The 14,625-nt window shown below is 30.8% G+C and overlaps 1 protein-coding gene across 1 annotated transcript in view; it reads left to right on the plus strand.

The window, feature by feature from the left end:
• stol (voltage-dependent calcium channel subunit stolid) overlaps positions 1-14,625 on the plus strand; it is a 190,988-nt gene that overhangs the window by 134,310 nt on the left and 42,053 nt on the right. The window lies entirely within an intron of this gene.

Genomic DNA, 14,625 nt, shown 5'->3' on the forward strand with positions numbered 1-14,625 from the left:
TCCCCTCTATCCCACTTTCTGACAAGCCTCAAAATAGAGGCTTAGCGGGTTATTTCTTAAAAATAATAGTTTTTTTTTTTTTAGATAAAAAAATTCTCACACAGAACTGTGTTATTCATCCGCCCTGACACAGAATGAAAATAATTTGTTGCAAAATAAAATGCAACATGAGGTGCTTATTTTCAAAAGGTCGCTAAATTAATGGCGTTTTCTCACTGCGATGATGATGCTACCAGGTGCTCTATCACAAATGTTTATTACGTCGATTAAATATCTATAATATTTTTTATCACGTCGCTAATTACCGACAAGTGCAACCATCGGGATTGAGCTGCAGGACTGAAGCCTACAAAATGAGATTTATCTCGCATTCGCCACAACCGTTGTGCCAATGATAAGACCCAAGTAAGCTCCATTGAGAGCGAATCAGAGTAAAACTATGAATCGCGCCGTTCGATTTGACCAGCCATTTGCAGAAAGTTTTTTCTCGTAATGCATGAAATGATTATTCGATTGCTTCGATCGATCGTTTATGCGTATCACTGGGAGGCAGGGCGATCAACCCCTCCGTACCCCAGTTTCTGTACTTGGAAGCTATTGTTGCTCTCAGTGGGCGGTGGGAAACGAGAAGCTTTTATGACTTACAATGGCACGTGATTCCATGATTTCGCTTGTCACAACATAATAGATGGACCTTTGGCGTGTTATGACTGACTTTTATTGAAATTAATTGATCCGATTTAGTTTGTATATTTTACGATCGAAACTAAAAACATAATTAAGTATTCGTCGAATGTAATGTATATTGAATAATTACACGTTACTCATAAAAATCTATTTAAGTAACTCTATTTCTGTTTATCCTAAGATCTATTTAAAGGCAATAGAAATAAAAGATAGAATTGAGATAATATGGATCTTAATGTTTTTCTATGTATAAATATGTCCTTAAAAATGCCCATTGGGCGTATATACAGGGTATTCTTTAAACCCTGTCACATACGAAACCACGATGATCAGTCTGACCAAGAAAACATATTGGCACATTAAAATAAATTTTTAGAACGAATAAAATTTACAAAAATAAAATATTTAAAAAAAACAAATGGTTGCTTACTTCTGCAAGTGTGAAGCGAGGAAAGGGGAGGGGTGAGTCTGATAAACCGTTAACCACATGGCCACGCCCCCCTCGCTTCTCTCCTGCAGAAGTAAGCAACAATTTGCTTTTTTTAATTTCTGCGTTCTAAATATTGTTTTAAATATGCTATTATGTCTTCTTGCCCATACTGATCATCGTGGTTTTGGATGTGACAGGGTTTAAAGAACACCCTGTATAAATAAATAAATCTATTAATCGTTAAACTAATTTCATACGGATATCTATTTACTTTTATTCTCACCACAATGGTTTATAATAGCACACTGCCCGATGCCTGATACATACATTACATTTGGTCGATTTATTCAGTTATAAGTAAAGGCCAGTAGCACCAAAAAAAGATTCTAATTTATTTACACTTTTACAATGTTTGTATTCTTTTTTTACACAGAATAATGTTCCCTCACAATAAACAACATGCAACATTTTACAATAAGTAAAACATGCCTTAAATTACTTATTTAACAAAGTTAACATTATAATAAAATAAAAACGAAATTAATCTAATAAACCTAATTACCATTAACATAATAAGCAACATAAACTAAAATAATTATAAAAAATACAATCAATTTATATAGACCTGCAGACCAAATTTCATAAACAGTACACAAATTTTTACCTATTTGGCTTCATCCACTCATCGATCCGTGCGCAACCCACCTCCACTATACATTTCTCAATAGCAATTTTATATTGCGAGTACTTACTTATTGTCCTTATGGATAATGGAAGTAAATTTTACAACAATGGATAGTAAAACAACTACTTATTTTGACGGGTTTGTGCCGGGTGAGCCGGGATGGTTCGGGGTTGTGACCCCGTGGGTCACAACGTAATTTCCATTTTCTAATATTAAGATATTTACAACTCGTTAAAAATGGCACACAAATTGAAATATTTGAGTCAGTCATAAAAACGCAAACAGGTATTTCTAGTTCTAAATAAAAAAAAATTAAATCCTACTTATTATTTTGTGGTAAAACAGGCCATAATCTTAAGTTTCTCTTTTAAATTATGATACTTTAACTTAGGTACATCAAACTAAGATATCTAAAGTCACCCACCATATTGGGTCGTATTTATTTCGATTGCTTGTAGGTACTTAGGTATTTGTATAAATTCATCGGATTAAATATATTTGGCTAAGAGAGGTTTTCTTGAACATCAGACTTTCAATAACAAAATAATAAAATGTACGAAATACAGTTGGCTCAAATCAAATATTAAAGCCTAATACCCGTATGCAGAGAGAAAACTTAAGGTGAGGAAAGTACATTCTAATTTCAAATGCAGAGAATAACCCGAAGGTGAAGACAATAGAATGTACTTTCCTCACCATAAGGTTTGTCTCATAAGATACGTTATTTAAGAAAACTTTTTTTCTGATAATAAGTTTTATAAACATACTCGCAGGTAGGTGGGAACTTACGAAAGAACACATTTCGTATTTTTATTAAACTAAAATTAAAAACATGGTTATTAATGAGTTTTTAGCTGTATTTTTGACGGCATATGTTATTTTATACATAATGGCGAGAAAACACTCAGAAAACGAATTTTCCCGGGATGCGTAGCCTAGCGATTTATGTGATAATTTGGACAGTATTAATCAAGATGATTTTATTTTATTTTATTTCATTAATTTTTCACGCCCATAAGGCTTTTACAAACATGGAAGTTATATAAAACATGAGTATATAAACAACATATTTTTTTTTTAAATACAGTATAAAACAATAAAAGATAGGACAGTATTTAGAAGTAAAGTTGGTATAAAAAAAAAGAAGATGAGTATATAAACAACATAAATTCAAAAAAATACAATGTTAAGAAATAAAAGATAGGAACAGCGTTAAGAAGTATGGTTGGTATAAAAATAAAAAATAAAAAAAGAGTGTATAAACGACATAAATTTTAAAAATAAAATATAAAGAAATAAAATATAGAACTTTGTTTAGTTGGTTTTTAAAAAAATAAAATAATAATAAAAAAAAATGCTTTTTTTCTTAGGACTTTTTCAGTGTACAATACAAAATTTAAAGATATAGATTTAAAAATGCATTTTGTAACTTAGTAGACATTATAATAATTAACATGTACATCTCCCTTCCCCTCCTTATCCTCTCTTCAAGCATCCTAGTCCTAATCCCGCCCAATTTACAATAACTTACTCTTCTTAAAATAAAAAATTCTTTGATCATTGAAAAATACATGAAAATAACATTTTTATATGTATTTATTTAATATGTAATATATTTTCTTTCCTAAATTTGTTTACTTTGTGGAAATCTGTTATTAGTTCTGAGTTTATACACTATATCTGTCTGTTTACTATAAATATGTATGTAGAACTGTTGATTTCCCAAACTAAATAAAATTAAATAAAGCAGTTAAAAGTTTAAACTATAATTGATTAATGCGATGCGATTTGCGGTGGTGGTGATCGTGGCATCACGCACACCGGTATCTATTGTCGTTCACAAATTCGATTAGGGAAGATGGACGATTGGATAGCCACTAACCTGTTCCTGGCTAATTTCTCCTTCCTGCAACACTTTCCTTTGGATGGATCTTGGCACTTAACACTATATAATGGCACGGCGCGGCGGTCGCGATGATTGCGTAACACGGAAAGCTTTCAGCAGCCATTTTCGAGGCATAGCATTGACGCAAGCGGATGAATACGCTCCAGTTCTAGATTCCGTGGCGGTTGTCAAAGAACTAATGCGGAATAGGAGGGCAAGTAGGTGGGTTATGAGTTTTCGTAAATTTGCGACAATAACAACCGACACCAATGCATACACCCGCAGCCACATAAAAATTAACTTTGGTAAACGTGTTAGTGGTAAATTATTCGAATTATCTGAAAAAAATACATAGCTCTTCGCAAAATACAGAAATTTCTGTAAGTTACACCAAATTCACATTTTTTTATTGTATTTTTAGCTTTTTGTGCCAACAAGTTTCTTGTACATACATTGGTGAGGTTATTTCTTATTTATTTTATTTTATTTGGGAAATCAACAGTTCTACATACATATTTATAGTAAACAAACAGATATAGTGTATAAACTCAGAACTAATAACAGATTTCCACAAAGTATACAAAGTTAGTAAAGAAAACAAATAGTTAATAGTTAGTTAAATATTATAACTGTCCATTATTTATTATAGGAGCAAAAATTCATTAACATTTTCCTTTATACCCACGAACAGACCATGCCTTTGTGGGATTTTTTGTTTACTATTTTTACTATTAATTTGTATTTCATTGCTATGTAATTATGCTTTATTTTTTTAATACTCTGTTTTATCATTTATGTTTATTGTAAAAAACTAAAAAATTAAAATAAAAATATTAAAAAAATGAAAATAAAATAATAAAATATATTACATATTAAATAAACACAAATAAGTTCATACATATAAAAAAGTTATTTTCATGTACTCGTAAATATTTTTCAATAATAAAATAATTCTTTTAAATTTTTTTTAAGAACAGTAGGTTATTGTAAATTGGGCGTGATTAGGACTAATATCCTTGAAGAGAGAAAAAGGAGGGGAAGGGAGATGTACATATTTAGTGGGTTATTGTAAATTGGGCGTGATTAGGACTAGGATGCTTGAAGAGAGGATAAGGAGGGGAAGGGAGATGTACATATTTATTATTATAATGTCTACCAAGTTACATAATGCATTTTTAGTGCAAATTTTAAATCTGAAAGAGTGATGTTTGTGTAATCCATATCTTTAAATTTTGTATTGTAAGTATGAGATAGAAAACGTTTCATTAGACGTGATTTGAAAATAAATACTATGAAATCATAACGGACGAGAGATGATTCTTGATTTTCGTAAAAGAAAAAGAAATAACAGGTTAAAAACAAACTTTTTGGCTAGAAGAAGATAATCTTTCTTATATAATCCTTCCTTTATTATAAATCTCAGAAGTTTCGACAACAAATCTCTAGAAACGCAACAATACGATTCGACTCCCGTAGGTACAGCATAAAAGATAAGGCATGTCTTACGGAGCTTTATGGGAGGGGGAGAACGGACACGACAGTGCCAAATCGATAAAGCTAAAAGCAAGCACGTCTAAAATAATAGTCACAAAATTACAAGCAACAATTATTTTTGCCTTTTTTAGATGTGTAAAAAATTATAAGCGTTTTTTATTATAGAAGGAGACGAGACCTGTCAAAATTTGTGGATTTATGTATCACTCATATTTTATTTCCCCGCCCTCACTTCATAGTATGGTGTAGATTACTAGTTTATTTTTATTTCTAAAAATTGTTAATATTTATTTTAAATTTTTATATTTCCCCAGAGGGCTTTTATATGATAGGTACAAAATTAAAATTCAAGCGTTTTATGATATAACAAGTCAATATGTAAATCTAATAAACGTGTGTCTAATAAACAGAAATTATTGTTTTTATTTATTTTTTAATTATCGAATTACACTATGCTTCTTATATATACACAAATAAAAATATTTTTTAGATTTTTTATTAATAAAACATATAATACAAAAATTACATATTATACTCCCAGGAGTTATTAGAAACTCATTTGGGACAGTACATAAGAAAAAACATTTTTTTTACCAAACATAATATCATACAAATTAATACATCCGAAATAAAAAGAAAACATTATCGTATAAGAAACATAAAACACCATCTTATATAAACTACATTAATAATTATCACTATCAAAAAGATTTAAGAAATATTTTTTAATTGTGACACTTCTGGATTTTTTTTTCAGTTTTTCGTGTCTTAGCTCATCAGGCAGTTTATTGTATTCGGAATGGCCAATTTTTCCAAGGACCTACTGCCAAACTTTGTTGAGAGAAACTTAGACACATGAAGATTCCCTGAATAATTACATAAAACTAGATAAGTACACTATGAAATGTTTTTGAAAAATTACAAGAGTTCTAGGCAAAAAAAATATGCATACTCGTACAATAGGTTTTATTTAAGAGTACATATCAAGTACCATGCTAGTGGTCTCGGGTTCAATTCTCGACATTGTTGTCGTGAAACATAATTTAAAAACGTGTTTTTGCACTAGAATGTTTTCACAGTCCCTGGACTGGCATCTTAAAGACTGATCATCTTATCTTTATGTAACTAAAATGATCAAGATACGCTGCGATCGGTGTAAAAATGCAGTGCCCTAAGCACCATAAGGTGCGGCAAAGGAATAATGAAAAAAATATGATGAAGTAAAATACAAAAAGTCTATGTGATTTTTATAGCATTCGAATTATGTAAGATATTTTAAATTTATCGCCGTAAGCATTTTTAATTAAAATTTATGTTCAATTTTATAATCAAATAATGAGGTTCTATATTGATATACCTATAATATGTCCATATATCTGCTACTTATTTTCTCACACTGAACGGTTTGAGTAGGTAGGTAGAAATCGCCTTAAGCTAAATGCCCGCCCTTATATGTATATATTGTATATTATGTATATTAGAGTGGCCGAGTTTTTAATTTTTTTAGACATCAAAGTGAAAGGGGTCTAAAAAGTTGCATTTTGGATCACATTGAACATAAAACATTATGTTAATTATCTATTTTGATAAAGTTTTTTTTTGTTGGAAAAGATATAACTAAATCACATTACAAATTTGAACACGTTTTAAAACTACCGAAATGCAAAAAGTTTACACTCCGCGAAACTGATTCCGTTGAACGTCTGGCTAATATTGACGAAAACAATGACTCATTAAATCAATGCTACCCATTTATTACAAAACAAAGTGCAACTTACGCCCTTAGGTGCTTATTTAATAAGGTTTTATGCACATTATAAAATGGACTGAGAGAAATTGGTCTGATTTTCTTACTTAACTATGAAATGGCAGCCGGTTTAGCGCAAAAAATTAGCGCAAAAAGTTGAGGGATAAAAGTAGTATCAAATATTTTTTTGATATTTTTTTGATTCCGAGTAATCCAAAAGGCAACTTTTTAGACCACTTTCATTTCGAAATTCGGAAAAAAAATTATCGGCCTACCCTTATATATATAAAGTGTTGAATAATAAATTATCATAATGACTGGTCAAAAGACCTGTAAATGCCTAGTCTTCCTTGTTTTCTCCTCTAAAATGTTCTTCATCTCTGTTGTAATGACACAGAGAAACAGAAACATCTAACTTGTGTTTTTTAAGCCAGGAAAATACTTATTTATCGTACACTGCGTTTTGATTTAACTCTTCCTTGCAATATAATTCGGACTAGGTCGTCCCTCTTTCCCGGCGTTAAATGTGTAAAGTACTGAAGCCTTAATATCTAATCTAACACGTTAATTAATTGCAATATTGCGTGAGCCAATTGTTGTGCCAATTAAACCGATCCTTGAACCGGCCCTGCGTAAGAAGCGAGGATATACCTCCACCTTCTTTCATCCTTATTTCCTCGTCCTTCTTCTCTCTCTTTACTTTTATCTCCCATCGCTTATCCTTCCATTCGGATTGCTTCTCTTGATGTTACAAATTACAGTGTCTTTTTCTGCTTTGGCTATATTATTAAAATTCGCCTTCTGTATTTTTCTCCACCACTAGAATTTTTGATTTCTTACATTACAACATCATTATTTTTACGGTAGATAGAAGCTCCATTGCAGATGACGACGATTTAATTCGCCAATATAATTTTGAATTGTATAGATTTCATTATGCTTTTTATAACACGGGGACAAAAGCAAAAACGTGATTCACCCATTATTTTTTTTATTTGAAAATTTATTTATTAACCCTTACGGATTATTACATTCATTTTACAAAAATAATAAATGCATTTTTTATTCATACTCTGTTGTTCAAAATAATATTTTTTACATCTTTTGAAAAGTTTGTCTAAGTCTTTTGTTTAGTTTTGTCTGGTAGTTTATTGTATAATTTCAGTCTCTGGTTTATTAGTCTCGACTGTCCTTGTCTTGTTTTAGAAAGTTGTGTATGACATTTTTCTGATATTCTCGTATTTTGTCCATGTTTACTACAATTTTTTACAAGTTTTAGTTCTTCGTCTGCAATTACATCAGTGGCTAATTTATGGATAAATTTTAATGATTCTAGTTGAAAGAGTTCAGTTATATTTAATTGTTTAGTTTGTTTAAAAAGTTCTCTAGTTGCTGTTAGATAGGGAAGGTCATATACTAACTTTAATATTTTATTTTGTTGTCTTTGTAGTCTATTTATGTCATTTTGATATCCTGTTCCTTTTTTTTTATATCTGTGTATTTTTAGGTTTGTTTTGATATATTATGTTGCACTGGCCTTATGCTGTAAACAATTCGTTTCGTAAATTCATCTGTATTGTATGAGAGAGAACGAGAGCGAAATATGGTTATGCTTGCGTTAGATTGAGATGGATATATGACGAACGAACGAACTTACGAAACGAAATTGTGCCAGAATAATCCTGCTGATTGTATATGTGTTTTTTAAAATATTTTAATATCGATATTTTGTTTTTTTTCAGTTTTTTAAAAGTGTTAATTTTCTTTAATTATTTTGTTTGATTTACTACGAGTAAAAAGCTTTCACTAGCTAAATTTTACTCCTATTTGTTTTTTAAGCATAAAGCACAAACTATTACTAAGTAAATAAATAAAATTATTTCTCGCATCTATCCACATAGATGTTTTTACCTACAAGCATATGAAGAGGTTCTTCAATTATAATGTATAGATACTTCACAAAATACATTCTATATTGAGTATTACTAATGAATGTATAAAAAAATGTGAAATTAGGTCTTCATTAAAAAAAAAATTGATCTGATAAATCGACTTTCCTTAAATTATTTATAGTGTTATTTTAAAATGGTATTGTGCTTGATTATGTGTAAAATTTTCCAAGTATATATTCGAGTATTTATTACAAAATGAAGACTAACTTGGGAGAGCAATTTGTGCTGCTGCCCCTTCTGAGTTACGTCAACGTATTATATGCGAACAAACTTTATGGGCCATTAAGAATAAAAAATAAATTTTATCACAGCCCCTTGCGGCCATATATTAAATATTCAAGACGGGCCTTGCCGACCTCTTCAGAACTAAAGAGGGGGAACGCGAAATTTCTCCCTAAGGAAATGCAAGGTCCTGAAAAAACACCTGTCTTAAACAGCGCGAACTAACTGTTTATTATATCCTAGGTAAATAGGGTAGGCACTAAAATTTTATAGAAATTGAAAGGGGTTGATTGTAGCCCGGATCGAAATGGCTCCACTTAAAATGGCTATAAGATTTCACCGTTATTAAATCTATAATACCGCGCTGGGAACTAAATTCAACCTGATATTACAAATAAAATTTTATGTACGTGTAGGAATGTTTCGTACCTTTTATTTTTGGATTTTCATTAACGAATAAATGTTAAATCAGTACAATTTAATTTGATTTATTTTGTGTGTTTTCTGAATTATTATTATTGACTGGAGATGTGTTAGTTTACCCGACACAACAACCAATTGATTGATTTAAAAAAAATACAATCGATTAATTTTTGTATTCAAATCTTGACAAAATAGCAACGACAAAAATTGGTTGATCAAAATACATAAAAAAGCATATTTATCAGTTCTGCACGAATATATATAACACGAATGTACGATTAATAATGTCAACTCCTAAAGTTAAAGATTTTATATTAATTCTTTAACTTAAACAATATTCGAAGGAATGTTGCTCTTGTAACATGGTTGGAAAATCACAGCTACAACATGGAAAGTTTTCGTATTTACGGTTTAAAATGCCCCAAAGGCCTCTTGTACTTTTGGATAATTAATTTTTAGCGGTTCACATTCTGCACATCTGTTCTCTATTTTCTACTCCGTCCACTTCCTGCTAACTACTAAATATATAACTATCCCTGTAATACGCCATCTTTTAAACATTAAAGACTAATTATTAAACTAAACAAGTAATGAGGTGTCAATTTATTAGGGGGCGAACGAATATATATACCAATTGGGTCATTTTTTTAATCATGCAAGCAATAAAAAGTTTTTATTATTTTAAGCATTGTAAAAGAAAATAATATTTGAAAAATAATTTGTTTATATCACATAATAAAGATTTACCCAGTTTTGTGTTTTTACCACTGAATTTTTTTTTCATGTAGGTGAAATAATTAATAAACGATAAACAATTTTAAAATAATGCAATTTCAATTTCTTCACACACTCGTCAATAATCTATTTTTTGGTTGTCTTTATCAATATTGCTTCGACGAGTCCTCAGATTGGAAAAATATTACATATTTGTTTTGGGAAAATATATATATATATTTTAAATTTTTAATTATTAACGGTGTATGAAATACTGTCGAGTATATAAAAAATATTTTACTACTTATTAGTAGCGTAAAAAGTATTTTTTAATTTACAATTTTAAATCCCCTCAAAACGGTTTATTGCATTGGCCACGCGCCTAGTACGTGACGATTCGGGTAAATTTTAAACTTTGTTTGTGACCGTTTAAATTTAAATAGAACATCGTCACGAATCTTGACGTCCAATGATCAATTACAATATTTTTAAAAAGTTTTTCAATAATGAAAACATTTCTCCATGGTATCCATATTGATTTTGAAAATCTAATTATTTTTCTAAATCCATTTCGTATATTTTTATCGGTATTCGTAGTATGAGATGTTTTCCTAATCAAACACACGCATAAATAAATATTTCATATCAATATTGTCGAGGTGAAATCTCATTTAAGGTAAAGTTCGTTCTTATCGTATGTAGCGAGAACGGGAGCGCAATATCGCTTTGATTGCGTTAGAGTGAGAAGGATTTGTGAGAAACGAACGAACTTACGAAACGAAGAACACAGATAAAAAGTAATAAGTATATCTCTCGTGAACACGTATTAAAGGAAATTGTTATTCATATCTAGTTACTTATTCGTGGGAAACTGCCAAACTCGGCCATCGCGCCAAAACTTCTGATTATAAATGTCATAAAGTTTATTCGTATCCGTTTCCTCACTCATCCGTTGGCCCTGTAACTAAACGTAATGGCGTTATGTGCGAGTGCAACTCTACTCTGTAGGGGAAGCTGAGGAAATACCGCCATTGAGTAATAGTGGTCACTGGGTAGTAACGGTTACCGGGCAATGACGGCCATAGGGCAAGACCGGTCACCGCAAATTCTTAAAAAATATCATTTTTAAATGAATTTGACACCAAGGACGAAAAATATACATCATGTATACATCGATGAATGTACCCATCTTATATACATCTTATATATATATCTATATTTATATATCTATATTTATATATAAATTACACATCAATAAATGAATGCAATAAATTTATAAGGTGTTCATAAAACAAAATGGATTCTGCTCTTAATTTTTTTTCTCATATCCTCTTGTTCTCTTAAGTCTCCTTTCCCGGTAATATGAAGCTAGTACACATTGCATCTAATAACTTTAATATCTCCATCCATGTTATAAATTATGTGTTGTATTTTTCTAAATTACACCGTCATGCATTTACGTATCTGTTGAAATATTTTTTTATTAAATCATGAATGCTTATTGGGAACAGAAAAAGTATTTTATCAAATATCGGAGACAAATCACCAATACAATAAAATGTTTACCAATGTATCGCATGTTGCGTAGGTAGTAAAATAGTTATCCCAATTTATAATTGTCTCACACACTCTTTACGTCTCACTCTCGATAACACAGGTATAATCGAAAGCGAGAAAAACACTTTCACGCGTCACACGCGCGAACAGCAAAGTTCCTAGTGATCCAAGACGCCCGTAAATAGCTACCGGACTTTCATCAGGGGTTGTTCTTTCGCACGCGCTGAGAGCATTGACTTATGTTTTTTTCATGTTTTTAGCAATTCAATTAAAAATATCATCACCTTTGACTGCAACTATAAATAATTTAAGCAATTGCCTATGAATATTACATTTTTCCGATTTATAATCTCGCATTTTTTGCACACGTATTTTGCGTAATAACTACCACAGTACCGCGACGCGCGGATGTTTTTGGGACAGTAAGGGAAAGGTTAGTTTTGATAAAAACGGACACAACTTGTGTTAACAGCAAATTAGTCAATAATTTATTCTCCTTTATTATTTAACGACAAATTAGTGAGTAATTCAAAACATCTTCACAGTACACTGCGCAAATATCGCGAGCAGCATCGGCAGCTTTTTAAAAATTATTATGAATAAAACATATAATACATGAATAAGATATTATACTCCTAGAAAAAAAATACCATTAAATGATGACCATTAAAAAAAAATTCAAATAACATTTAAGAAAATAAAAAAATTTAAAGAGTCGGGGAAGAGACATCATGGCATTTGTCGACTCCCGCCCACAGGACCTTTACAGCAAAGTACAAAAAATTAAATAATTCCAAAATTGTATAATATGGAATAGTATTTCGATTAAATCAGTAGGTAGATAATTTTCATATAACAAAAAAAAACAATTTTTCCATACGAAACGGTAATAATTTAAAAATTATGTAGACATCTATGAATAATGTATTTGTTGTTATTTAATGTAAAATTATGCAATATCACAGTATTCCTAGAAACAGAGAAGGAAAACATTTTTGAAAATGGAATATGGAAGTCTAAACAATTACAGGGCTTATGACCTGTCGTTGGCTGGTTTGAATGGCCACCTTACAAACTGTGTAACATGTATCATTCTGCCTTTAACCACCCACATTTTCTCAACTCTTTTCCATATTTCCTTCTTGAAGATGTGTCTCTTCTATGTTGGAACAAGTTGAGATGTAAACAAATCCCTGGAGAAGAAATCCAGCCTGTCTACAAATATTTGGACATACTCAAAACTTTATTCATTATTTTTAATTTTAAATTGAAAACAACAGAACGAATGGGTTTTTGCTTCCTTATCTTTTACATGGAATAGAAGGGGAAGATTTTTCATCTGTTTTCCATATAAAATGTACGTGAGCTCGCACCAATGCAGCCCTCAGCCCGCAGGACAATCATGATGTACCATCCCTGGCTTGCATATTGCCGGTTGCAATATACTGCACCCGCACGTACATTTCCGCGGGGGTAGTAAACTACTTGTCACGTTTTACATTCCGGAGGAATCTACATAATGCATGGCCATCTTTGTGCGGAGTTCGTAATACATTTCAGAGAACATTCATTATTCAAACACAGAATCGTATACTGCAACAAAATTTACTTTACTAACATTAGTTATCTTCTAAGTTCTTCTGTCCGTATCCTTAATGATACATAGGGAACTGAAAATGAAACACCAGCTTTAGCGTTATTGTTATTATTATTATTTGTTATTGGCGGACAACTTCTGCTAGTGAGCTAATATCTCTTGTACTGCTTTTTGTCTGCGTTCTTCTTCGTTCAAGCAAGCATCCAAATGTATTTCGAACTGGTTGATCGAAATGAAATTGACAACTAACTCCATGTTAATGTATAATTGTTTGGCAATTTATTCCAGTCTGTAAACATTCTGCTGGAAAGAAGTTTATCTTGGGGTTGAGGTGGAATTGGAGACGATAGAACTTCCTGCTATGACCCCGAAAATTAGTATTGTTTATTATAAAATATAAATCCATAAGTAAAACCGTAAAAAATTTAATGTGAAGTTTATATTTATATCAAATTACCACCCTTGTAAGAAAAAAAGACCTGATTTATTGAGTCCACATGTAGTATTTAGTGAACATGATAAAAATAAAACAGGAATTAATTCATTGGTTACGTAAACCTTGACGAAGAAGCTTGTTTGCTTTGAAACCGGTCGGTGGAAAAAAAAATAATAATAAATATTAGTTTTTAAAAACAAAGTTGTTTTATTTATTTTATCAGCAAAATATCAATTAAATGTTCTTAAATTCTTATTAAATTAAACTTCATCTTGATTTGAATCAAAAATAATATATTGTTTAAGTTTATTACAAAATTTTTGTTGGTTTATAATTTCTAATCCACGTGATTTCGTTTAAATCATTAAAGATAATATTTATTTTAGTGATGCGCTGTTGAAAAATTCATGAACTGTAAAAGAGGACAACACTACCCTAAAAAACGAATAGAATATTGAATAGCAATTCAAAGTTTAGAAGAACAAGGAACGTTCATTTTTCTTCTTCAGAATGAACCTACTTTGAATTTAATAGAAATAACATTTATTCCTATGGGAAATTGCAAAATCGATGCGCGAGTGTAAGTAGGTCAGATGTTTCTTAGCGCAGATCCCGTCTCATAGTTCCGTTTTCGAACATATTACAACAGCGCAATATATGGCTATGTATACCAAAGAAGTTAGACTTTTCGAAACTCGGAAATATTATGCCGTACACTTGTTCGTGTACCGGGCTTTAAGAACGTGTGAAATCTTCAAATCGCTCAAGCGGTTTTCCATTCGAAAGTTAGATTAGT

Source organism: Micrasema longulum, unplaced genomic scaffold (assembly GCF_059751315.1).
Source record: "Micrasema longulum isolate JH-2025_06_02 unplaced genomic scaffold, ASM5975131v1 h1tg000031l, whole genome shotgun sequence".
Lineage (NCBI taxonomy): Eukaryota > Metazoa > Arthropoda > Insecta > Trichoptera > Brachycentridae > Micrasema > Micrasema longulum.